Below are 25,376 nucleotides of genomic sequence, written 5' to 3'. Positions count from 1 at the left end.
TGAGAGATTGGCAAGGCGGCCACCACATCTAGTACAGGGCAAGAGAAACGCCAGTGTTTCTTAGGATCAGGGAAGCTGATCCTGGAGGATTCCCAGCATTACTTCCTGCATCACTTTCTAAATGCAAGTATGGATGCAGACAGCCATTTCCCTTCGGGAAGCCCTGGGGAGCTCACTCCAACCACCCCTAACTCATTCAGTGAGCGATCTCTTCATCATGACCTCTCCAACGCTCCTACTTCACCTCACAGACTGTGAACAAATGCAGTCTCTGGATTGGTTCCTAGAAGAATGGATGCTACAGGCTTAGTTTATGGTGTCGTTTTAATGACTTTCAACAATTAGAAGAAATTGGGAAAATAAAACCTCAGGCACTGTCTGAGCCATACACACTTTCTGCTTATTAGGCCTACCGTGACTACCCCTTCTGCACACATGGCACTGAGGAATTATTGAGACTATAATTATGAAGTGACCATGACCCTGAACATAATGGCTGTTCCAGATTCTCTGCTCTATAGTGGGCCCTTGTCCCATATGTTACCAAGTCTTCTGGAAGCACCAAACCCTGTGTTTGCTTGCACCTCTTGAACTGTATCAACAAGACTGATCATAGCCACATACGAGGCATAGTACTGGGGAAGTTGTTAGTAAAAGCAAAAGCTACTTTAGAAATGTCCTAGGCACACAGATGTAGAAAGGAAGGCCCTAGTAGATGTTTACAGAATGAATGGTGGTCACTGGGCTGCAAAGCAGTGTACTGGCTGAGTGAGTGGATACAAAGCAAATGGGGGCATTTTGGAACCAAGTCCACATGCCACATAGGGTGGTTCTGAAGAATTGTATCCATTGACATATGTGTTACCATCCTGCCTCCACCCCAGCTTGCCAAGACCAGTTTCCTTATTCATAAAAAGCATGTGGGAACAGTCTGCTTAGGGAATTATAAGCTCTGTTTCCAAGGAAAGAAAAGGTGCGCCTACTTTAGCAAAACCCAGCCCTGCAGCACATTTCCCCATGTAGGGTTGAGGAAGGGCAGTTAGGACAGAACCATCGCCGGGCGGTGGTGTCGCAGGCCTTTAATCCCAGCACTTGGGAGGCAGAGGCAGGCGGATTTCTGAGTTCGAGGCCAGCCTAGTCTACAGAGTGAGTTCCAGGACAGCCAGGGCTACACAGAGAAACCCTGTCTCGAAAAACCAAACAAAACAAAAAACAAAACAGGACAGAACCATCAAAGGCCTAGGTGCCATAGGACTTAAAAGGTCCAGTTCCCAGTGAATAGCACCCCCCCCCATTTTCTCATGGATCTGTAAATGCAATTTTCTGCAGGGTGCTTTACTTTGATGACTATAAGTCTTCTGGTTTCATAACCTCTCTCAAATATATATTTGCCTTGAAGAGGTGATGCCCCTACTTTCAAAATGTATGTAGGAGTCACTTTTCTTTTAGACAAATGTAAGCTTTAGATCATTTTCTCTGGAGTGCCAGGTTTCCCTTCCTTCTGTCCTCAACACCATCCAGAAGGTGGTGGGTGGAGAGAGGCAGGCTGGCAGCTCTCAGTCTTCAATGAATGGGCTTTGGAGGAATGAGCTGAGCAGTCCTGAGTTCCTTGGATGAACATTCCCTGTCTACCTGAAAGCTCAGGGTATTCAATATCTGGGAGGGTGATACCCAGGAAGACTATGCAAAGAAAGGACTTTCCTAGAAAAGTCTAAATAGTAGTGCCCAGAAGGCCTGCCCAGGACAGCAATGCCTAGAGTGCCAGGTCAGTACAGCAGTAACTAGAGGGCCAATCCAGACAGCCATATCCAGGAGGACCAGCCTAGGACAGCAGTGTCCAAAGGAACCTGTCTAGGACAGCAATGCCCAGAGGGCCAGCCCAGAACAGCCATGCCCAAGAGAACCTGCCCATGATAGCAGTGCCAGAAGTACAGCCCAAGACAGCTGTGCCCAGGAGGCCCATACCCAGGATAGCAGTGCCCACAGGGCCTGCCTAGGACAGCAGTTCCCAGAGAGTCAGCCAAGGACAGCTGTGCCCATGAAGGCTTGTCTAGAATAGCAGTGTCCACAGGACCTGGAAACAACACCGAAAAGACAGACAGGCCTGCCTGTCAAAAGAGACAGCACAGGACTCACTGTCTCCACAGTCATTGAAATTCAGAGCTTAACTACCAAACAACCTTGGTGCTGAGAACCACTTGCACCTCCTCCACTGCCACCTGTCTGCTGTGGGCCCCAGCACTGAGGACACTGAAGTGCACCCAGTCTCCGCCATCACCATTGACTCATTCCCTCAGTGATGCACTACTATCACTCAAATTGTGAGCCAACAGGAACCTCTTCCTTCCTCACATTCCCTTTGTCAAGGGTTTTGTCCAAGCAGTAAAAAAATTAATGCCAAGGAATTGAATGCATTATTCATTTCTTTGTGCCTCAGTTTCCTCACCTGTGAAATGATAGCAAGAATGGTTTGTCCATCCAGTGGTCTTGGGAGCACAAATGCAATTAGACTATCAAAGCTCTTTGACCAGACACCATCATCTACTATCCAATCAACACCCGCCTCTTCACCATCCTGCACTCCTGTGCATACATCGCCCAGTTATGAGAGCTCTGTTTTTAACCTCTTCAGTCCAGGTACGTGAGATCCTACAGAGCTAAAATGTCTTCATAGGATGTGACTCCTTCAAAGGCAAATGAAAACCCTGACCACAGGCACTCTTGTCTAAAGAAAGGGCAGCATCACACAGCCTCTGGATGTCCTTGTGATGTGTTGACCTCGGCCAACAAGGAATGCCAGAAAAGGCAGTGGGACTGTATATTCCTGTCTGTGGATGCTGAAGACTTCATAGGTCACCTGAGATTCTGCTCCAGCTTTACCACCACTCAGTGACATAATGGAATGGAATCGGCGAAGCCTTCTGTGTGGTTTCTTTCCCCTTTTTGCTAATTCTCCATAAGTATTAGTCACTTGTCTTGCTTCTGTGACAAACTACCCAACAAAATCAACTCAAGAATGAAAGGATTTATTTTGGCTGATAGTTGCAGGGCACAGTCCGTCATGGTGGGCTGCTCATCCTAGCAGGAGCTTAAGGCAACTGACCATGTGGCATCCACTATTAGGAAGCAGAGAACAATGAAAGCTGGAAGTCAGCTAGCGTGCTCCTTTTCTTTTTCATTTGGCCCCACAGTTGCGGTGAGTCTTTTCACCTCTGCTAATCTAGCTTAGAAAATCCTGCACAGGTGTGTCCAGAGATTTTTCTTTATGGTGACTCTAGACCCTATAAAGTTGACATCACACCATCTAATCTATCCAAACCCATGAACATTTATAAGATGGCATGGGCTTGGAACACAGGCACCTAAATAAAATAATGCCCCACATGGATGTCACCCAGTGGCTAAGCCACCAACCAGGAACCAATGCAGAATTGCTCCAAGTGAACTTGGCTTCTATGCCATGTCTACAGAACATTGATGAATAACAATGTAGACCTCTGGAACTGTCCCCAGAGCAGTGTGCTGAGGGACCTGATGAGGAGGGGTGGGCTTTTCTTTCTGTAAAATTAGTCTGCTTTTCATGATGTGTGTAGGGGGATCTGTAGTGGAGAAGGACTGCCCAGCAGCTCCTGCAGTTTCCATGACATCCAGACAGGGTGATGGAACCTAGTACCAAGTTGTACTCCTAGAGAAAGAAATATCATTTCCTTTCCAAAGACAAAATTTTTCATGTGGTACTTTTCATGTGATTTCTTAGTCTGTCTGGGGAGCAAAGGCAGGATATACTTAGGGGTTATTTATTATAAATGAAGGAAGTGGGAAAGCTCCTGCGAAGGAAGAAATACGACCACCAGGAAGAGGCAGAAAATTGAGCTTTCAATAAACGCACCTATGGCCGGTTTTCATCTGCTTCTCCTTCTATTTCCTCTTCCTCGACTGCTACCAGAACTGCCAAGACGGTAATTAGATTCTGCTTTTTCAAGAGCAAAAGGTTTATTAATTTTAGTATTTAAGATTCTGTAGATCCTGGGCCTTTTCTGAGGCCCCTGCTCTCACCTAGGGTACACTAGCTCCCACAGGGTTTTCTAATGATGGGGAAACCTCCTGCCATCTCTAACACGGGTGCAGAAAAAGGAGCTGAGAAATCCCTAGGGGAAATTCCTGCTTCCTAATGAGAAAGGGTTTTTTTACCCTGCAGACACACATGCCCAATCCCAACGTGTACCGTACACCAGCTGACTTCTAGGGCTTGGCCTAACACTATAAAATAGAAGGGCCCAGAGCTCTTTGCTCCTTTCCTCCCTCCCTCCCTCCCTCCCTCCCTTCCTTCCTTCCTTCCTTCCTTCCTTCCTTCCTTCCTTCCTTCCTTCCTTCCCTCTTTCTCCCTCTTCCATCATCCCCGTGCATGAGCCTGATCCCAAGAGCAGTAGGGAAGGCCACTTGTGACCTGCCCAAGTTGGCTCCCCTCCTAGTCTCTGGTGCTAGGGACTCTCTAAAGCCATCCATTCTGGCAGCTGCTGCTGGATCCTCTGAGGAATGCTGCCATCTGAAACCCTATGATAACATACTGTGACATGATTCTAAATGAAGAGTCAACTAAAAACTCAGTTACTGCGGGAAATAACTGCAAAGGCTCTGTTCTTTGGTCTTTATCACCTTTTCTACATAGCTGCCTTATTCCAGAGTCTGGAAACTTTGGAGAATCTAAGGTCTGGTCTTTGCTTCGTCATCTTCCTGCCATGCACACTGTGAGTCCATCAAGTCACCAACAGCACATCTGTAGACCTGTTCCTCACTGTGGTCCTATGAATTCACTCCTAGAACATAAGTGGCCTGTTAGTGGACAGAACCTCAAAGCTCAAGACTCAGCCCACTCAGTGGAAAGGAGAAATGAAAACAAGTTCTCTGAGCACTCTGCATGTTTCTTTTGACAACAATCATTCTGAGGGACATCTGCTTCTCACTTAGGTTTCCTAATTCATGTGCCTTCACCAGATCCTGTCTTTGTCTCTCTTATGTCACCGCCTATAGGTGTTACTTCCTCAGACAGCCTTTGTCTACCAACACAAGTGCAGACTTCCCTCTCCTTGTATGCTTCCTCTCCCATCACTTCATTTCCTTATCACACTTCTCAACCTAAAGCCCCTGCTAAAAGCAAACAAGATGTGACATCATGTAACATTGATATTAATAGTCATTACCAATATACACACCCAAGGTCGATAAATAATACATGGGTGCATGCACAAATCCGTCACTCAAGAACATATATATGTCTTCATTATTTATTTTCTTTTAGTCTTGCCAAGTGCTAATGGCTTTTGATATAAGGTGATGACACACATTTTACTATTTAGGAAATCCATCTACATTCAAAGCTATTGATTTATAGAGGAATATCAAATGAGTGCTAACCAAGGCGTCACTGGGATGCAGAGCTCATTGGGGTAGTTCTCACATAATTGGTATCCCTGAACCTTGACTCTGGGAGGTGTCAGCTGGACCTGTGCTGTTCCTACACTCAGCCTGGGGCAAACACTCTTTGATTAACTATGGAGGAAATTGGAATAGGAAAAGTAGTAGATGCCAGCCAGGAAGCTTCCCCAGGAGCAGCTTGCTTTTTGAAAATGCAGATAGCCCTTAAGTCCTGGATGAACTCATAAGTGAATCTTAGTGATGGTTTAATGGAAGAAATTGGAGTTGTACAAATGGGAACCTCTGTTCACTGGGACATGGGAGTTTAACATCATGCTATGAGGCTATAAGCCTCAAATCCAGGTCCAGTAGGACCTGGTGTTGTTTATCTGGTTCTGCATTTTGCCAGGCTGTGCTGAGGTGACACAGTCAGCACTGGAACCCTTACATATCTTTCTTCCAGGCACTAGTTCACCCCAAACTCTCTGTAGTCCTGAGGTCTGCTTATTACTATTATCCACAAACTGCTTTACAGAAGAAGCTGAAGCATGGGGAGGGGAATCTTTTTTTTAAGCTTACGGACAATTTTATTAGAAAAAACAGATGGCAGCCATAAATCTTTGCAGCTGTCTGGAGGGGGAGACTAAGGAAAGAAGAGGCAAAGGCCATTCTGTTTAAGTCAGCTTGGAAGTCAGACACATTGTTGACAAGTCACATGGCAGGGAGGTGGCTTTTGAGAAAGAGTAAGAAGCCCAAAGCTTCAGAAAAAAAAAAAAAAAGCATACTTAGCTTCCAGCCAGTGTTCAAAAGAGAATTATAAGGAAAAGTTGCACCTCTCTCAGTTAGGGCTTTAAAAGGAAAGCAGACCCAGTTAACCCCTGTGGCTGCTCAGCTTGCAAGGACTGCACCAGTGGATAAGAATTCTGGGAAGGAAAAGAAGTGCAGTATCCCATTAAAGGAAACCTCATTCTGTATCTCTATCATGATTTAAGTTGGGTCTACCTTCCTACGGGGAGTCTTGGCCAAGTCATTGACTCTGTCTAACTGGAATCTTAGGCATTCACCAAGCTAGGGAGTTTTCTCTCTAGTCACAAAGAGTTGCTTCTTAATGGGCCTTTGATGCCATTATAACATATGCCCCCAAAGATGAAGCCCTACAATCATTTAGGGGTCAGATCACAAATCAGAGCTCCAAACACATCTGTCTAACCTCTGACAAGGATGAAGCTGCTAAGGATTCCCAGGACATTTAGAGCTTTTAGGTCAAGAAAGAAATTAGTTATTTTTCTTTGTTTGGTTTTTTAATTTTTTTTAAATTTTTTTTTGTCCTAACGTGCCTAGTCAATTTCTACCTCCTGTTCTTATTATCCCTCTGTATGAAGAGTTACCCCCTAGCAGTCATTGTGGAATTAGGGCAACAACAGATCTGGCTTCATCTAGTTCAATGGGGGTATTGGGTGTGACCATTGGAATACAGGAGGGAATCTTGCTCAGGATTTGGGAATAGGAATTTTACGCTCCTATTTGAAGTCTAGCCAGATATCTGTAACCTTTGCAAGGTCAAGGCCTAGGGATGTCCAACAACATGTGGGAAGCTAGAGGTACTGAAGATGTATAGGGAGCACACTGACAGAATGTCTTGTCACCCTCATTTATAAACCTGATTGTTTCATTTGCATTGTAGTTCTGGGGCATGGGAATCAAGAACTTTTGTCTGCCCTGAGATCTCTCAACTTGTATTTTCTGGAGGAGCAGAATACTAAAACAGTCTCTAGGTAGCTATTCTCTATGGGTCTGCAAGGAGTAAGCTCTTCAGTGAAGATTTTACCCCAGCCAGGCATCCTTATTTACTCTTGATTTTGTCCCTCCCACTTCCTGTATCCTATCTTGGTTTTGGAAGCAAGGGACACATCAGAAGTATAAGAAAGGGACACATCCCAACTCTGTAGTTGCCCCAGATAGCTTCTTACAGCTCCAGAAAGACTGTAGCCTCTTTCCCATTCACAGCAACACTGGGTGTGTAACTCTTCCAAGTCACCCATGGAGACAAGACAAGGTTTAACACCAGTATTTGTATTAGCAAGTCGGCAAATGGATCCCAATTGGCTGTATCCCTAACTCATGTCATATGGTAGCCCTGGGACCCAGCCACCTTTCTCTCAAATGATGGAAATAGCCAACTAGAAATTGAGAAAGCAAATATCTGATCTTATTTTTTTTTTCTGGTCTTCAAAGAAGGAAGTCTTCATAAAGCCACAGACTCCAAGAGCAAAAAGAAAGAAGTGATGTGGTGTATCAGCACATATGTCTTCTGTTAGGAATAGACTGTACCCGGTAGGTCTAACAACCAGCTTAGGCGAGGGAAGGAAGGGAAAGCTGGCTTCCCACATATCCAACTCCTATAGTGTAACTTCTCTCATAGGGCTGACTTTCTGCTGCCCCTAGGATGTCTCTGAAAGCACAGTAGGAAAGACTCCAGAAGTATGTGAACAGCTCGTGCATACACTGGGCAGGCTCTTCTTCTGCTGCCTCTGGCTTAGTATTGGGTAGCTGGGCCTTGACCAACAGCTGGGCTGATGAAGTGTCTACATGTCTCTGGACACTGTGCCATCCCCTGCAGACCCACACTTTTTGCATAAGCACCTTCAGTCTCTGTCCCTTCTATTCCCTGGAGCACTCTATCTTCACTTGAAGCATTTTGTTTGTTTGTTTGTTTGTTTGTTTTCATGAGTCTCCAACAGGCCCTACGTGAATCCACTAATTTGTGAGGAGTTTTTTTCTGGTGTTTTGTTTTTTTTTGTTTTTGTTTTTGTTTTTTTGTTTTGTTTTGTTTTTTTTTTTTTTTTTAGAATCTTACTTTGTAGCCCAGGCTGTCCTAGAACTAGTTATGTAGCCTAGGATGGTGTTCAGCAAATGGTAACCCATCTGCTACAGCTTTCAGTATGCTGGAGTTACAGGTCTGAGACATCACAACTGGCGTCCTAGTAGGTTTAAAGCATGTCTTCTGTCCTCTACTCAGTGACCATAAAAGTAAGACCCTGGTTCATGTTCTGTCTGTCTGGCCTCCCACCTTCTAATTATACCAATATCAATCCTTAACTCCATCCATGTTCCTCCAGGATGATCAGTCTAAGTATGGGTCAAAACATTAAGGTCCTTGATGGCAGAGAGGGGCCCTGGAGAATAAGTAGTCCCAGGTTGCTCAGAGCTCATGGGATGCTTCTTTGGAAAGTCAACTGGTGATGGACATGTTGAGGGTGCAGAGGAGTCCTCAAGCCAAGCCATGTTTGGAATTAGGGTATAATGAGGGTGTCCCAAGAGCTAAAAGGTGAGTCCATGTAGAGACACATAGTAAAGAAAGTGTGATTTGTCTATTCCCAACATGCAGTTCAGTGAGAATTGTTCTGATCCGTGGGTTTATTGACTCCTCAGTATTGTTTGCAAGTGGTGAAGAATCAGAGTAGATTCTCAGAGGGCCTCTAGCCCTATCCCTGCCTCTTCTACCTTGCAGCCTTGTAACTTAGTGAAGCCTCTCTGATTGCGATCTCCCACATGGAAGAGAAGAGCAGCCACTTCCAGATGGAGTGTGATATAGAACTTGTCACCCCTTTGCAATTAGTGCATGAATGGTGTAACCATGGTTCTGCTTTGGTTTCATTTTGAAAGGTCGATATTTTTTTTTCATCAAAAGTAATATTTTTATTTCAGAAAGTGTCGAAACTATACAACTTAAAAGTATATTTCGTTTTCTACACAAGAATCAGTGTGATGCATGTGGGGGACAATGAGCCTGGTATTAACCTGACTTCACACGTATCCTCACGGAGTTGCATCATCTCCTCATAAAATGAGCAGACCTCAGTCACCATGTGGTTTAGGTGTCTTTCATTGTGGCTGTGGAATGTCAGGTTTCCAGTCATGCTGTTTTCTGTCCCGAAGACACCCAAATCTCCCACTCTGCTATAATTGGGATGGAGGTCTATGGCAGTTAATTTTATGCATCAACTTGAGTCAACCCTGTGGCACCCAGGAGTTTAGTCACACCACATTGTCTACATCTGTGTATACATCTGTGTATGTCTGTCTGGATGGGGAAAAAATACTTGAGTCTATGGATGAAGTAAAATTGTCCTCCCCTGTGCAGGTGGGCCTCACCAATATGTGAATGCCCTGAGTAAAATCAGAGGCTGTCTTGGAAGGAATTCTGTCTCTCTTTGCCTGGCTACCTTCATACTGGACAGAAGTCTTCTGTCCACAGACTAAGAGTCCATCCGGAACATTTGACATTGGCTCTCTGTGGTCTCCAGTTGTACACTGGAGGTCCCTGGACTTCATAGGCTAGGGAGGCTGATATTCTCCTCCTCTTCCTCCTTCTTCTCCTTCTCCTCCTCCTCCTTCTCTTCCTCCTTCTTCTCCTTCTCCTCCTCCTCCTTCTCTTCCTCCTCCTCTTCTTCCTCCTCCTCCTCTCCCTCTTCCTCTTCCTCCTCCTCCTCTTCTTCCTCCTCTTCATCCTCCTCTTCATTCTCTTCCTCTTCCTCCTCCTCCTCCTCTTCCTTCTCCTCCTCTTCCTCCTCCTCTTCTTCTTCTTCCTCTTTCTCCTCTTTTTCTTCCTCCTCATAGTTCAGAACTCACCCTGAGAGATTCATGTATTTTGCCTCCTGTCTGTAGGGTAACAGGCTGAGAGGGTGATTAGCAACTGAATGGATTAGTAGATGATTGGAAGGAAGAAATCCTCCTGAGCTGTGAAGATAGAGTGATAGGAGCGCCCCCCCCCCCCCCAACAGAATGGGCAGTGATCGAGATTAGAGACCAGGAGCAAATCAGAAGAGCCAGAGATCATGGCATGGAAGAGGCTAGGAGCAGCAAGAGGGTGTGACCTCAGGCTGCTGTGACTCCATTTCTGGAGTTCTTTTAAACCATGGATTACAGTGTCAGTCTCTGCTTGCAGCAGAGGGGGTATTCTGGACCGGATCTCCATGATGAGTCCATGGTAGCAGATCTGTTCTTATCGAGTCTACTAAGCCATCTGTAGCCATCAAAATGGTCAAGAGGGTTAAGCTGAGCTCATGTATTTCACTGTTAAAATAGAATGATTGGCGGACATGCCAGAGGCTGCTGCCATGATTATAGTGGAAGGAGTGTCTGGCTGTGGGAAATGAGATGAGAACTGGACCTTGCCTTTGTGTCCATGTTTGCCTGTGAAGGGCATTGTGCTCGTCATTGTTTGTTTTATTTACTGCTCGGCTTCTGTAGCAAAGTGTAAGGCACACTAGTGGCTAAGCACTGAGCTACTGGGTCTGCTGTGATCCTAGAATCCAGTGCTCTTTAAACAGAACAATCCTCCCAGGGAAAGTTGGTCCACGTCTTTCTGGTCAGCAGAAGCTGGAGGCCGCCCTGCATTGAGAGATGGCAGCAAAGCATTGCTCTCATGCTCATTTATAGCACCCTGCTGTACATTTTACCGTGGGAGACACAGAGAGGTAGTGTCTCTGCTGGCTTCATTGTGTTGAAGCCACACAATGAAGGAACGACATGAAGAAAAAAAGAATGATGTGCCTGACATACATTCAGAAGACGGACTGCTTAGCCAGACATTAGCCAACAGAAGATGGCTCGTGATACATGAGGAAATCCATTAGTGAAATGAGGAGAGTGAACTTTAGATGTAGCATATCCATCACTGAACACTGGACTGGCTGTGGAAACGAGAGCAGAGAGCTGAGCGTGAGAAATTATTCTGACTCAGAGACACACCCTTGCGGGGCTGTTCTGCTGAGATTTAGATTCCACATCACTGAGAGTCGCCTACTGGGACCTCAGGCTGGCCTAGCTTGTCTGCAAATATGGAGGGGAGCCCACATTGCAGGTCCCTGAGCTTCCCAACTAAATCCGTCTTCTTTGCACCATATGCCTTTTAAAGCTTCTCTTTGAAGGCTGGTGTAGAATTAAGCTGTGAGTTACATACACTGGCATTTACAACAGGTATGCCGATCCATGTAGTAGAGAAGCCATGCCTCTCCAAGGTTTTCTTTTCATCCTGCCTGGAATAAGAGGCTCTGGTTTGTAGAAAGACAAAGGAGCATAGGCCCTGAACTTTATCATCATCCTTACCAGGCGTTGTTTTGAGATTTAATTTTCATTTCTTGAGAAAGACTCTCAAGGAACCCAGATTGGTTTTGTACTCTTTATGTATCCAAGGGTGACAGGGAACTTCTGATCCTCCAACCTCCAAATGCTGGGATGACAGCAGTGCACTACCTATGGGCCTGGCCATGGTTTTAAAGGAACTTTTGAAAGAATAATGGCAGGGATATATATATATATATATATATATATATATATATATATATATATATATATATATATATATCATCTGAAAGCCAGCATTCAGAGGCCCCACACTGACATGTGAGAGAAGGGATAGCTTCATATACTACTTGTATGAAGCCCCAGGCCTGTAACTCTGGGACTGGGGGTCTTTCAGAAGAAGACAGGTTTCTGTGGGATGCAATGTGTACCTTGGAAGGATGAATCAGAGCTAAATGTGCTACATGGGAACATATTGGGATAAATGAGCCCAAGGGTAGAGGACAGGGATTGCACAGGTTTGGGGACAATTAACTAGAGCGAATCAGATCATTTTAAAGATGTAGACTAGAATTGGCAGAGTGAACCAGTCCATGAAGGAGCTTAGGACAGCACTGTAACATGGCCTAGAGAAGAACGTGTGGCCATTAGATCCAGACACTTCATTAAAGAGTCTTCCAGGATGGAGGGTAGAGGCACAGCAGAAGTGGCAGCCCCTAGACAGTGCCAGTAAGGAAAGAAGTGACTAAAGCTGCTGCTAAGTCATACAGGAACAAAGCCTTGGGACCAGGAGCCAGGAAGGTTTGAGGTTGTCCTAAGAGGTTCTCAACTCACTGTCTGTTCTGGTCTGTGACTTTTCTGGCATCATCTGTCCAGCCATATGGATGAAGGGATGGGAGTGACTGCATTCTAAATCTTCCACTGAGATTTTGCCACCTGACATGGGTGGAAACCAGTTAAGAAGCTCACTACACAGGGAGAAAGAAGACTGAGGACTTGAAATTGACTCAAGAGAAACCAGAATGCAGGAGGGGCTGGTGTGTAACCCTGGGTATGGGACATATACAATATGTATGTGTATGCTGATGGGTTAGCTTTCTCCTGTTCCCTCCTTCCTGCCCAAGAATCTGATGTTTGGCTAATTGGGGTGAGGTTTAGGTAGCTTCTTTGTAGTCTTACCCTGTTCAGATGGAGGTAGTAGGGTCCTCCTGTAGTGCTCCAAGGCTACCATGAGAAAATATTACAGACTGGATGCTTTAAATGGCAGGAATTTATTCTCTCATGGCTCTGAAGGGACACATGGGTGAGACGAAGCTGACATCATAGCCATCTGAACTTGGAAAAAAATCCTTTCTTCTTATGGTGGCTTCTGCCTTTGCTGTGTTCTAGGTCTGTGAACACAGCATTCATTCTCTGCCTCATCAAAATAGAGACTCATCTCATGAGTCTGGAGGTTCAAATTGATCTCACCCCTCAAAAACCTGTCATTGGCCTCGGGGTCCAGCCTTAACCTGATCTTAGTCTGGTTCCTTCTGTAGAAACCCAATTTCTAAATCAGGCTACATTTGTATATAATGTGAATAGACATTTAGCCCATACTTTGGGGAGGACAGTTTAATCCATACCAGCTGGACCCAAGATAGCCACTTTATCCAGATTATGAAATTAAGGCATCTTAGGTCAACCTGAGTGGCCTGGGCTGTCTTCTCCCATTTGCACATTTGTGTGCTTACATCTGAAGACAGGATCACAGCTCTTGCTGTTTTCCTGCAGTTTCAGAACACAGAGTAGGTGACCCTCCAGTTCATATCAACAAAGCATGACACCAGACTTCCCAAGGAAGATCAAAAATACTGCCCAAGCAGAGGGCCTTCACTCTGGGGAAATTTCTGAGGGACTGAGTTCTATGCACTTTAACCCCAGGTTATATGGAGGAACGTGAAAAGGACCACTGTCGGCAGCCTTTCCCACAAGCCCAGAGTGAAATATGACTGAGCCAGGATGGTTTGCACAAACCCTCCCCCTTCCTGCCACCGTTGCCAAAAGGAGCTAAGATCCTTTGGAGATCCGCCCATGGCTTTAGCAGCGCTCTGCCCGTCCACAGCATCGGGATAAAATTAACTGCAAACGGGAGAAATTGAGGGTGAATTCAGAAACCAACTCAGTGATTGCATTTCTGCATGTGATTGTCACCACAGGATCCCGGCAGGGCTGGTGAGGCTGCACTCTCGCTCTCTGAGATGAAGTGGTTGGATGAGGTCTAGGCATCAGCCAATGGAACAGACACCTCCTCATTTGAGAGAATGCCGGGGGTGGGGGGTGGAAGGGGGGTGGGGGGGTGGGGGGGTGGGGGGTGGGGGGGAGGACAATGAGGAATGCTCGCTCTCTTTGCACCTGGGAGAGCTGAGAAATGGCCATCGTGAGTGCCTGACCCATGCAGATGAAATTGATTTCATTATTTCTCATTTTCCAATACGAGATTACAGCTGGGCAGAGAGCAGCCCTCTATTTTCAACTTGGCTTTTTGATTTTCAAACAACTTCAGGCTTAGACTGTATTAGTCCCTTTCTCTCCTTGTATAATAATTAAAAAGAAAATCTGGCTACTTCTGGGCTGACAGAAAAAAAAAAGGCTCTGAAATTTCGTGGAGAAAACTTTGTAACACTCTAAAATTGGATTTTTAGAAAGTGACTCCAACTTCTATGCATCTCTTAATGATGGAATAGAATCCAGGAGCCAGCCTTTTTCCAGGGAAGGAGAAAGGAATACCTTCTCTTTGGAGAGGCCACAACATGGCATGCTCTTGCCTCTGCCCTAGTGCAAGGGAGTCTTGAGTAGTCACTCCCCACTTCCCCTTTCTCTCCTCCACCTTTCTCTCACATCCTGAAGATGGGTTTGGGGGTAGGAATCAGATGCTGAGGCAGAGGGAACCTTCTTGGGCTCTGTAAAAACCTAACCTTCTTGGTCATACCCACCCAACCTGGACAGGTCTTCAGAACTAAGGCCTTACATGGAAGCTTGCTCCAAATGAAAGAACAGTAAGTGGCCAGAGTCAAAGGCACCACAGTAAGGAAAGAACTCATGAGAATAGCAAGCCCTGGGGCCTAGTGGTGGCAGAGTCCTTCCTGCACCTGGGTCTGAAGAAGATAGGAGTAAGCAGTTACCAGGGGTCACTCAGCTTTTTTCCTAGGGCATACTGGTAAAGATGCACAGTGCGCCACTGTCTCCGGTTCCTACAGCTGGTGCCTGGAGACATGGACCTGGTGGCTCTACTTGAGTATAGAGGTCAAGCTACATTGCCGGGAACATGAGACTTCTTACTGGGAACCACATCAGGCAACTGTCTTCTTTCTTCTTTTTTTCTTTCTTTTTTTTTTTTTTTTTTTTTGTTTGTTTGTTTTTTGTTTTTTATTTTTCGAGACAGGGTTTCTCTTTGTAGCCATGGCCATCCTGGAACTCACTCTATAGACCAGGCTGACCTCGAACTCAGAAATCCGCCTGCCTCTGCCTCCCAAGTGCTGGGATTAAAGGCGTGCGCTACCACTGCCCAGCAACTGTCTTCTTTCTACAGACCTTGTGCCACTAAGAAGACAGAAAGAGCTGGCGTCTCTCTTCATGAGCAGGAAGTCTTGGGAAGCTCTCAGCAACAGCTGTGGGGCATCTGAATGTCAGTGGGAATGGCTCCTCGAGGCCTTGCACATTTGTGTTTTTCTTACTGGAGATGCAAAATTGGAAGCACTGTTCTGCTCAGGCCTGGTGTGGCCAGGAGGTTTACAGTGAATACTAATCTGCTGATGTTGTCCCAGTGCCTGGGCGTGCTCCAGTGGTCTTCCTACTCACTAGGGAAGGGGGCAGGCTTTTCACATTAGGAGGTGGGTAGCTTCCTGGAGTGTCCCAGTTCTTAGGTGAAGTTCCCTGTGGAGCACAAACGAATTGGGCTATTTATGTCTTGTGCTCCTGCTGAGAAAATCAACTCAGAACACTGAAACCCAGATTTACTGGCCAAGGAGAGGTTTTGAATTCATGAGAGGCCTGGAGCTGCCTTGGTGGCAGCTGAGGATACAGGCTTGATGTCCCCTCCTCCATGCTCTTTTTCTTTCTTGCCATCTCTAACTCCAGGCAGAGGGAAAGCTGACAGGCAAGTCTTTTTCTATTGATAGCTAGAGTTTGCTGTTAATGGCCTGAGTACTGTGCAATCAACTTACAATTGCTCAGTGCTATGATAGAAGAAAAAAAAAAAAAAAAAAAAAAAAGGTTGGAGCTTTAGCCAGAAATCCACCCAGCTCTGTGCGAGCTACTGAGATCATCACAGATGATGGCTGAGCGACTTCGCAGAGTGGGAAACCCCATCAGTACATATGTGGGTGTGACGAGTCTGAGCTGAGCCCTGATTACTTTGGAGTGAACCCATGCTCCAAAATGGAGGTTTCTCTACCTCAGAAATAGCATCGTGAACAGAAGCAGTGGGATTTATTCTAGAAGAATTCCCGGGATGTGGCTCACAGCTGCTCAGAAAACATTAATGAGATTGTTGATCTTCTAAAAGTTGTGGAACAACCTAAGCATGGTGGCTCAGATCTGCACTGGGGAAGCTAAGACAGGAGGAATGTCATGAGTTCAAGACTAGCCTGGCTCGTTCCAGGCTGGTCTGGGTTACAAAATGAGAATATGCTTTAAACAAATAAATGAATAAAAATAGAACAAATCAACACACACAAAACTGAATTTAGAGCAACTGATGTTTCCATTGACCTGAAATCACTCTTCTCTCCTTCTCCCTGCTCAGCATGTGTGTGTCCTTATGCCATCTGCTGCCTCTGGAGTGGTTCCACTGTATCCATGTCTGTGGGTTGAAACCTTAGTCTCCATTCATATGTTGATGCCATTAGTGGCTGGGGCTTCAGAATAAAATGAGGTCATGTGGGTAGGGCTCCCATGATGGAGTCAGTGACTTCCCAGGATGGAGACCCAAACTTGCTCAGATTCAGTGTGTTGCTCTTCTTGCCACAGAGTGTTATGACATGGCCAGAAGGTCCTCACCACAGGCTGACACTTTGATCATAGCTTTCCTGGTCTCTAGAACTGTGAGAATCATTTGATTTTGTTCATAAATGACCCAGCATAAGCTACTGTGTTACAGTCCTATGATTTGAAACTGAACTGCCTCTGGTGGGTTTATGTTTTAAACTCTCTATCTCTACCTCTGAGTGTTCTTTTGAAGGCTTGTGGAGAAAAGATGGGTCCTCATTGGCAGAAGTAAGCCACCAGGGACAGGCTTTGCAGATTGTGGCCATCCTTGCTTCCCATCTGGTCTCTCTGCTTTGTGGTCCAGTATGACGTGAACAGTTACTTCATCTTCCCGAAGTCACAGATGAGAGCCACATCACTCTTCAGTCTCCAGTACAATAGACTGAAATTCCTTGGAAACTGTTGGCCCAAACAATCCTCCCTTAAGCGTTTCCTATGAGGCATCTGGTTACAAGGACACAAAAGTAACTAGTAGATGGAGGAAGGACAAGAAAAGATACTTTTGGCCCCATCTGTGTTCACCCAAAGGGGAAGGTGACAAAGACTCCAAGTGATAAAAGTGGGGAGCCCAGGGCCATTCCTTCCCTGGTTACCCACCTTGCCTGGGCTTGTTCCTTTCATGGTGAGTACCATCATCCTTTCTTGCATCTCAAGCAAGGGTTCAGTATTCCACCCAGGACTCAGAGAAGCAGCAAGCAGCTCCCAGGATGAGGATCCCATCCTTGAGAAGCCATTTTTGATACCCTTTTAAAAAAATCTCACACCCCTGAATCCCATTAGTAAAAGGGCAGCCACTTATAGGTATCTGACTCAGAAAGCCCAAAGCCACAACTAATCTCTTCACTTCTGCATCAGCAGTGTAGTGATTTTTGTGTTGGGAGAGTGAGGCGGGGCGGTCTTTGAAGAAATTATTTGGGGAATTGTCTGCTGCCATGCTGTGTGATATGCCAGGCTCTATGCCAGCCTAACTGGGGCCTGTTTTCTGTCTTTGTTGGAGATACCCACCTGAAAGCATTTCTTTTTTCTTTTAGATTTATTTGTTAATTTTATGTACATGAGTACACCGCTGCTGTCTTCAGACACGACACACCAGAAGAGGGCATCTGATGCCATTAAAGATGGTTGTGAGCCATCATGTGGTTGCTGGGAATTAGAACTCAGGACTTCTGGAAGAGCAGCCAGTGCTGTTTACCAGTGAGCCATCTTGCCAGTCCCATGGAGGCATTTCTTAACAGGGCCATGTATAAAAGTCATCAAGTTATAAGGCTCTCACAAGAAAAAAAGAGCTAGGCCCAAGTTCTCAGGGTCCATATTGCATGCCAGGAATCATGAGGCTGGGCAGGTGACACAGGCTAACACAGCTTATTCAAGGGAGGAATTACAGGAGGCCTGTGTATCACAAAAAGATAGAGAGGTAAACATCTTAGGTGGGAATCATAAGACTGCTAGAAGCTTCTCGGAGATTCAGAGCAGGCTAGCCTGTGTGCAGAGAGGAAATCCGTGTATGTGGGATCCACTACACAAGTGTCCGTTCTTCAATAAACAGCTCAGATGTCCAGCAAGTTGAGGCTACCAGATCACAGAAAATAGCATCTACCACTCTCACAGCCTCACGACACTCACAGTCCACTGGAGCATCACACAATGTACATGTGACAGATATGAAGAAGTAAAGGAATTCTGGGGGAGGCCTGGGGTCAAGAAGATCATGGAAGGCCTCATGGAAGAAGTGGAGTTTGAGCAAAGGACTGTGGGACTGAAGAGCTTCAGAGTGATGGTTCTCAACAGGAAGGGATAATGGTGCTTAAAAGGAAGGAGAGTATTACTGAAGATGGGAGTGAGTACAATGGCAGAGGCATGCTGGATAATTCTGCCTTGTTTCCACAATAAATGGCTATTCTTGTAATAACCATAAACTTGTGCCCTCACAGGGTCACAGGCTGAGATCAGAAGCAGAGAGTTCAAGAGAAGGCTGTTAAGCAGATAAGGTGAGAGGCGTTGGGGGCTGGAGATAGGGAGCAAGCATGAAGCAATACAGAGGCATAAATGTGTGTGTGGACAGCATGCATAGGCAAAGTACACATACTCAACCAAAGAGTATGTACACACACACACACACACACACACACACACACACACACACACACAGAGAGAGAGAGAGAGAGAGAGAGAGAGAGAGAGAGAGAGAGAGGTTCTAGCAACCTAAGTAATAACATCATTATCTCTGTGTTTCTGGTTCTTTCTCCCTAGCAGGAAACAGTGGTATTTGGCTGCACTAAGCAAGATGATGCAGGCTGGCTAGAAATGTGCGCTCGGGTATTCTGACTCTCCTCTCCCCTCTAGGGTGTGGGAAGGGTTTCTAACAGCAGGTCTTGTTTCTCATTAGTTTCCCCCTTTCCTTACCATCTCCCACTTGGTGCAAAGGATTGATTTTAGGGCTCTGCATATGCTAGACACCCCAGTTCCTCATCAGATATGTTTGGTATGAGTAAATAAATCACTCTACTATGACCTACATACAAGGATAAAAAAAATCATAGCTTTTGGCCTTATCTTTCATTGTGTTGAGTATCCCCTTATCAGGAAAATGTAATATCTCCAGTCCAATGCAAGTCAAACTCCCTGTAGGTAAAGCCTACAAACACTGGGTATGAAGCGTGCTCTGCTTGTCTTCCCAATCTTTCCTCTTGAGGAACACGTGCATGTTAAATGGAGTAAGATTGTTTTAAAGCCTGAATACATAATCACATACAAACACAAACTTTACAAAATGTGGCAGTTTGTTGTCAAATAGAAAAAGAGAAAAAGGTCTTGCACATAAGAAAGGTCCCAAAGGGCCAGGCCAGCAGCTTGTTGGTCCTGAGTCAGATGCCAGTGAGTCTTAGATCCATGCCTGTTCTCCTGTAAGACACATTAAGTATAATTTGGTTGCCAATTTCCCCTTTTATTCCTAATCCCCAAAGAAGCAGTTTGCCTTTGGACCTTGACTCTAACTGAGATGTCTGCCCCTAGAGGAGAGGGCTGTGGTCTGGCCTTCTGTACCTAGAGTGTGGTTTGAGCAGCATGGGCCTAGAGGACCTAGAGGCTTTTTCATTGAAGCAGGATCAGTAAACACTCTCCCTCAGTTTCAGTACACAGAATACAGAACCCAGCCAAACCCAGAGTAAGGTCAGTGCTGATGGGACTAGGGTGAACACAAGGTGGCCCTTGCAGTGCCATGACCCCAGCTAGGACTGGGTTCTACAACATCTCTGGCGTTGTACTTTCAGACCTTGGTACAGACAATGGCATCTCCATTGACTAATGGGAACACTGAGGCACCAGGGAGCCCCTGTGTACCTTTGAATATCAGGCCCACATTGACTTTTTGCTTCATACCAACTCAAGGAAGTTAAGACCATTTTTTTTTTTTTCAGGACATGAATGGACTGTGCTGGGGAGGAGAGCAACATGAACCCACAGACTGTATTTGCTTTTAAGTTAAGTCATATGAAACCCCTCTGAATGGTGATGATCTTTTTGGAGAGACATTGGCCAGTGTACACTGCAGCCATGAGGCTCCACTAAGAAGAAGATGTAGGGTACACTATGACTGTTCTAGAAGGTCAGAGGAGGTACACTAACAGGAGATTGCTAACAGTAGAACTCTGAATCCTCTCTATAGCTTGGATCAGCATTCCCCACTGAGCCTGCTACACTCACTGTTTTATAGGGATTGGGTAGGGCTACTGGACTCTGGCCTGTGAACTCTGTGACCCTTGTGACAGCCTGGGACCTGGGAGCTGACAGAGATACAGGGGTTATCACTGGGAGTTAATGCATCATTGTATGACTGTGACAAATGCCAGACAGAGTTGCTGCCCTTCAGTGTGAGTCGTATCCAGGACAAAGCAGCCCAAACCCATCCTGCTTACTAAGTGGATATTGATGCCCCAGACATGTCAGGCCACTGGGCTAATCATCCAAGGACCACACCCCAGTGGCTGAAGAAGGCTCTGACTTGAACGTTTGCTTTTAAGTAAAGCTACTTTGGTTCAGTCTAAGTCCTACTAAGCCTCATACAGAAAGCAAGCCATGAAGTGGCTTTGGTCTATCTGAGAGTTCTGGGGCCAGTTCCCACGTGTACCACGAGAGCCTTAGGAGCCAATTACCTTCTGTTGCTCTCTGAAATTCCTTGATGGATTCTAAACTGGAAAATATTTTCTCTCTCTCTTTTAGAATTGAAGCTTCTGGTATCAACCAAAATGGGGATAAGAAGGATGGCCAGACTTGCGCTCCTTCTGCCATAATTCCTGTATCACCAAGGGGTTTGTGAGTACCATCAGAAGAATTATTAAGATGCTCAAGAAAATAAGCCGTTAAGAAAATGCATTTAGGTGTCATAAAATGAAAAGGCCGTGTTTCTCCTCGCCAGAGGAATTGCATGGGGGACATAAACCGTAATGTTATGACTGAAACCCTCCAGCTAAGTACTTTCTGCCCTGCAAAGACACGAGGACCAGTAAGTAGAAAGGAGCAGAAATGGAAGCTGACAACAGAGATGGGACCACAACTTGGCATTGCTCCAAACACTGGAGGCCCCAATACAGAGCTGCACTCTGAGGCAGTATTTGGTGCTTGGCATCACCGTGGGTCTGCTGCCTGCCGAGTGGTGCAGCAGGCTCAGTGGTGGGAGTCTTAGTTATCTCTGGGTGTTGTTTGTGGTTTTTCTTTTCACCATGAACGTAGAGTCACTAAGCTTTCAGGACCCCATTCCTATTGGCTTATTGATGCAGAAGTAATGAGCCCAGACTGTCTGGATAGATGTGTCTCTTCTCTTCTCTTCTCTTCTCTTCTCTTCTCTTCTCTTCTCTTCTCTTCTCTTCTCTTCTCTCTCTCTCTTTCTTTCTTTATTTTGTTAACTCTTTGGAAACACATTCTCTGTGTGTGGCACTGGAAGGAATTGCTAAAGGAAGATAGCCCATAAGCAGTGCTGTCAATCATACTGGAGGGACCTTGCATTATGTCCCTGAGGTTTTCATTGCTATGCATCTGCTTGTCTTATGAAGCACCCATCTTCTTGGTAGAATCCTCACATCAGTCATGGTCAAGCAGAGACAGCATCTGGGGGAGTACACAGGCATGGGCAACCCTGCCTGCCTCAGAGCTTGGCCTTCACACTCACATGATCAATGAGATGAGCTTAGTCACAGAGCATGTTCAACCACAGTTTAGAAGCTGATCTCACTGGGAAGAAGCAAAATTACTAGATCCTTGCCTATTCAGGCCTGATTTAAATAACCCAAGTGCTCTTTTGCTGGCATCTTCAGACAATTCAATAGCTTTTTTTTTTTCTGGTCCCAGAAACATTTCTAGAAGTAAACAGATTTGAATTCCTTCCACATTTTCAGCATGGATTCTTTTTATTTCTCTCTGTCTTAAAAAGCTCAATGAACTGTGTACTGTAAATAAGGAGAAATGAAATTCCTTTATTCATGATGATAATGCTTAAACCTATTTCCCTAGATGGAACCCATAATGCGATTGCACAAGCCCCACTGTAAATGCATTTCTCATATTTTATGCATCCAGTCCTAAAGTTACAATATTTACAATGCACAAATATGAATCCCATCATTACACTCCTGAGTAAGCTCGGTTACCCAAGAAATGGCACAAATCAAAGAGAATTAAAGAAAATGTAGACAGAATAGTGGTACCTCAAAAGGCCTAACCCCATATCTTGTCACCCTTGACAGATGGGGAGACCTTTGGGTGCCTGTCACTACTAGAAAGCCTGAAGGGTTAGATCCATCCCTCTGAACAACTCTCCTCTGCATTCCATGCAGAAGGATCAAAATGGCACAAATGTCATCCTCCAAGTCTCTTGGCAGTCATGTTCCACTGCTGACTCCCACTTGGTGAAGCCGAACAGAGGAAGCAAGTGGAGGATCGCAGTGGGCACAGGGTGGGCTGTGAGAAGAGAGCGTGGCTGGCAGTCAGAGGAAGCAGAGATGGCATTCTCTATGAGCCTGTTGGCTTTTATACAGAAGCCATCCTCTGAGAGCTTAGGAGTTCTTTGTCAAGCTGCATGCCCATAGCATCCTGTGTCTTTCCTCCAGCCTTTCTGCCTGAGCTGAACATAGAGCACACTTTCACACTCCTCTGGCTCAGGAGGATTCCAAACACTTCTCTAGACTGCTTGTTTGTGGCTACCACTGTGTTCTGGTTCCCAGGGAATCTTGAGAACCCACCTTATCGCATGCAGAAAGATGGGGAAATAGATGTGAGGGCTCAGGAGAGACAGGAGCAGACTTTGTGACTTTCCACTATCTCGTTTGCAGTGACACTGTCCACCTGCCAAGCCTCCTTCACAGCTCTGCCGATATACACGGTAAATTCAGGTGATTCACTTCCTCTGCTGGAACCAAGGACAGTCACCTTTGAAAACTGCTCTGAAGTCCTGTTTTGAAATCCAACAAAATCTCCTCCCCCCCCCCCCGCCCCCCACTCATCTTTAGGCCGCTCGTCTTTAGGGCTTTTTTTTTTTTTCCATTCATCTGGTCATTTTGTCATCTTGTGCAGAGCTTCATGCTGTGAGTTTGGTCATTTCTGTGACAGCTGTTCAGTATCTGTCACAGAGGAACAGACATCCACCGGATTTACACGGCTTAGGGTTCATATCTATAGATGGGGTATTGCTTCCACTAGCTCCAAATCCTCCCAAACTCCACAGAGCCTAGGGTCATAAGAATGCTGGCAGCATGTCTCACTGAATGACTGGCTGATGCTTTAGGGAAAGGCCAACCACAAAAAAACCCTAAAATAAGAACTCCCCTCAAGTATATGCAGAGTGAGGTCACTCTATGTTCTGTCCACTGTATGTCTACAAAGCTAAATGCATAGATGCTGTCCTGCAAGGTCCCAGTTTTCTGGGGGAACAGAGAAGCCATCAATCACTAGACACAGGTGACCTTGTACTGGTCAATCGGGACAGCCATAGGCCACAGGGCCTCCAAAGCACTCAGGGATAGAACACAAACCAATAAATCATTAAGCCAATGTGCCCTTCCTCATGCGTAACAGACATACCTCTTACAGCAGCACCAAAGAGTGTTAGGATTGGACTGAGAAGTAGCCAGGTATCAAGGACCTATCTGAGATATGCCAATCACCTGATGAAGTTTGAGTATAAAACAGAGACACATATCTTCCAAAGAGCAAGAGTTACAAAACTGTAATGTTTTCATTTCAACAAGATGTTTGTTTTGTATGTAATTAAGGAATCCTTTCAAGCTCGTGGTTTTTAGCTAGTGAGATGGTTGAGTAGTACCTTCCATCAAGTCTGATAAACTGAGTTCTATCACTGGGACTTGTATGACAGAATGAGAAAACTGGGCTCAGTGGATAAGAGCACATACTGTTCTTATCGAGGACCCGAGTTCAGTTCCCACCACCCACTTTGAATAGCTTATAATCATCAGTAACTCCAGGTTTATGAGATTCAATACCCTATTCCAGCCTCCATAGGCACTGACCTCATGTGCCCATACACACAACACACACACACACACACACACACATGAATACACACATATACACACATATAAAAACACACTTAAAATACAATTTTAAATAAATCATAGAACTGACTCCTACAAGTTATCCTCTGATCTCCATGTGTGTGCTATGTACACACACACACACACACACACATATTAAAATAAGAACTTTCATGTTTTAGGACTTGTTTGGAGACACTGTTACATAGAATTAAAAATAAAATGTAATGACCATTATAGAAAATAAATTTTTAATAAAAAATTAAAATATAAAATCCTTATTAGGAACTAACATTCATTTTTCTAAGTTAGTCATATAAATGATGAAAGAAAATACATTATAATTAAGGAATGCCTATCCAATTAAAAAATAAAATTAAAAAAATTCTTTTAAAATTTTTTTAAAAAATAAGGAATACCAAATTATTGAAATTATTTAAGTAATTTTGAATTTCTGAATTCTGCCAGTTTGAACATTTAGGACAATTTTATCAAATGACTTTTGCACACCATGCAATGTGTCAGGGCCAGGGCCTTCTACATTCACCCAAGCTGAGTGAAATGTGTGTGAGATTCCATGAACATTGCCTCTCCATCTGCACATACTGAAATGGAAGTGAACTGGGTATCCTTGCTAGTTCTGAACCATCTTGTGTTCTTGGTTTGAACTCATGGGCATCTTCAGAAGGAAGGAGTGCCCCCAGGAAGTAAGGAATCTGTCATAGTACAATGTCCCTCCCTCCTTTGCCTTTCTCAGAGTACAATCTTCTCACCAGAGCCTGTGTCTAGGATCTTCATGTAAAGACTAAATCCAGCAAAGGGAACCACTACATTCTTTTTGGCCACCGTTGCCTGGTGGCTTTGGGTTCAGCAGAGTGAGTCAGCCTTTTGACCTGATGGCCTCTTCCCATTCTCACAAGCTGCTTTAGTCAAAGCTCACATGTCTCGGGTCTCATGCCTCTGTTAACTGCTAGCACAAGGGCCAATCACCCAATACTTCCTACTTAGGCTTGTGGTAGCATCAGTATAGAGGTGTGGACAGAGTGTCCCACCTTTCCATCAATTCTGCTAACACATGAAAAAACACCACAAGATACTGACCATCACAACTCACAGGCAAGGGAGTCCACTGCCCAGTGTGCTAATGGTGGAAGCCAGAGCTTAGATAGAAGTCTAGGCTGGAAGAGAAACCCAGACTTCCTCCTTAACTCTGACCCTGGGACCATGTGACTCTTATCCTGCCCCAGACATCTTATTCAGTCCCAAACTTCTAAGAGGCAGAGAACAAAGGTGGAGGATAGAGGC

Source organism: Arvicanthis niloticus, chromosome 1, assembly GCF_011762505.2.
Source record: "Arvicanthis niloticus isolate mArvNil1 chromosome 1, mArvNil1.pat.X, whole genome shotgun sequence".
In the NCBI taxonomy this organism is placed as follows: domain Eukaryota; kingdom Metazoa; phylum Chordata; class Mammalia; order Rodentia; family Muridae; genus Arvicanthis; species Arvicanthis niloticus.
Note: the sequence above shows the minus strand (reverse complement) of the source record.